The following is a 2,534-nucleotide window of genomic DNA, read 5'->3' on the forward strand; positions in this document are numbered from 1 at the left end:
TATTAGCAAAGAAACCTATTTTTCTACCAACTAACTTCCTCTCCTGGCTTGACTTCATAGCCCAACTATTTATCTATCCCAATGATGAAAATATTGAAAATAACAACCAACTAGGGGAGTGAAATAAATTTACGTCAAGAGAACCATGAATCAACTCCTGACATGTGCATAAAAACTAACTAAGATGGAAATGAGTAGTCTTTATTAAAAGGTGAGAGCATATGCTGATTAACCAAACCAAACCTTGTCACCCCTTCCTAATAGCGTAGAAGGAGCTCTAATTGAGAGCACAAACTTAAAAATCTAGACCACCATAGGGAGAAGACAAATATATGACAATTCTAGAGAGATTAAACCCAAGCAACTCGAATTGTGAAGGGTGGAATGAGAGATGCCAACCATAGGAAATTTTCCACCCACAAGAGAGGCTTGACTCTCTAGAAGGTAGCCAGAGTAACAACAGTAATAGGGAATCTAAAAATTAGCCTCCTTGGTTTCCATTAGAGAGGTTGCAATTTATGGAAGAAAAATCCCAACCTAGAATTGAGGACAAACCCCAACTACTAATTGCCAAACAAATTACAGTGTCACAAAGACTATAAACTCAAGCACTAAAAGTAAAGTAATGGAAACAAAGCAACAACATATCAGAAATACAATTATAGACCATAAATCCTAAACAAAATTAGGAAGTTTGTGAACCTTACCATAAAGCCAACACCCATCAAAGTTCCATGAAACTTGACCTAAGTGCATCTAAAGTAGAGAAAAAACCTTCTCCAATGGCATTTTATGTTTCCTTCTCTTAAATTTTCATTATTTTTCTAGTTTTGTGCCTCTTTGATTTCATAGCAAGCACCATTAAAGAATTCAAGGAAATAAAAAAAACTGTGATTTTTTTTTCCAAAAATCTCCATTTGCTTACCCATTCGTCTTCTATTTCCATAAATGCCCTTCCAGTAACCACCATATAGTTTAATGAACACACAAACCAACTCTACCACATATACCATGAATCTACATTCCCTTACGCTTAATCTCGTGACCTAAATACTTCATCCAAAACCTCATTCCCTTATTATTAATTACATGTCCACCAATCACAAAAGAAAATAGTTTAATATTATTATTATTTCACATATTTAAATATGTATTATAAAAAGTAAATTATAATTATTTTTAACTAAACAAAACCTATAAATTATAATTACTTTTAACTAAACCAATACCTTCCACCATAACTATCTTATTTATTTTAAATGATATTTTCAGATGATAAACAAATACACTACCAATAACTATAAACTAATAAACATGTTAATATGTCACACTATTAATGGCAGAAGTGTCCTCAGACACGTAATTTTATTAATCAGAAAAAAACAATTACATTTGGAATTTTGCAAGAGTTTACACCCGAACAACCAAACACTCTTGGAATGATCTATTTATAAGCCCAATGTCCTAACTACCTCTAATTATGGCTCACTTATGAAATAACAAGTGTCCACTTACAATAAAAGTTATTCAAACAATCTTATTAACAATTCTTCTAAAATAGAGCTTAAGATACGACACATTTGTAGAGTCATATCTTTTACAACAATATACTAATTCTAAATGTCTCCATTAAATAATTAAATATTCTAGATTAATAATTAATAATTTAATATCTTAAATTAATAATTATTTTATTCTAACTTAATAACCTATGATAATATTTATTTTCGGATAATCTAACATTCCCCCCTATGATCCAAAGATACATTACAACAGATACCAAGTTCATCCCTGAACTTAGTAAATTTTATTCTGCCAAGCGGTTTCGTGAAAATGTCAGAGATCTCATCTTCTAAAGGACAATAAATTGGCTTAAGGACATCTTTTGCAATGAGAGATCTGATATGATGATACTTGGTGTCCACATGCTTTGCCTTTGAATGAAAAACTAGGTTCTTGGCAAGTTTGATGGCTGACTGCCTATCAATGAATAATGATGTAGCTTATGCCTAAGAAATGCCCAAGTCCTGCAAAATTCTGCGCAACCAGACAATTTCACATGCTGCTTCCCATGCTGAAATGTACTCTGCTTCTACTGAAGAAGTGGCCACTGTAGCTTGTTTCTTACAACTCCAAGACACTGCTGCTAACCCCATGTTCATTAAATAACCTGATGTTGATGCTAGATCATCAATACTTCCAGAAAAGTCGGCATCTGAAAATCCACCAAGTACAAAGTTTTTAGTCTTTGTGTCAAGAAGACCAAAATATTTTGTTCCTTGGATATATCGAAGAACTCTTTTGGCTGCATTCCAGTGGTTGTCTTGTGGTTCTTGCATGAAATGTGAAATAATATTGACTTCATAAGATAGATTAGGGTGAGTGTTTGTTAAATAAATCAAGCTTCCAATCAACTGTCTGTAAGTAGTATTGTCCACCTTTCCCCCCTTTCAAATTTTGAAAGTTTCAAGTTTCGCTCCATGGGGTTAAGAATAGGCTTGTAATCTTGCATTCCAAATTGCTGAAGAACCTCT

Source organism: Pinus tabuliformis, chromosome 8 (genome assembly GCF_031772625.1).
Source record: "Pinus tabuliformis cultivar Carrire ecotype Pingquan chromosome 8, CPIR1, whole genome shotgun sequence".
NCBI lineage: Eukaryota > Viridiplantae > Streptophyta > Pinopsida > Pinales > Pinaceae > Pinus > Pinus tabuliformis.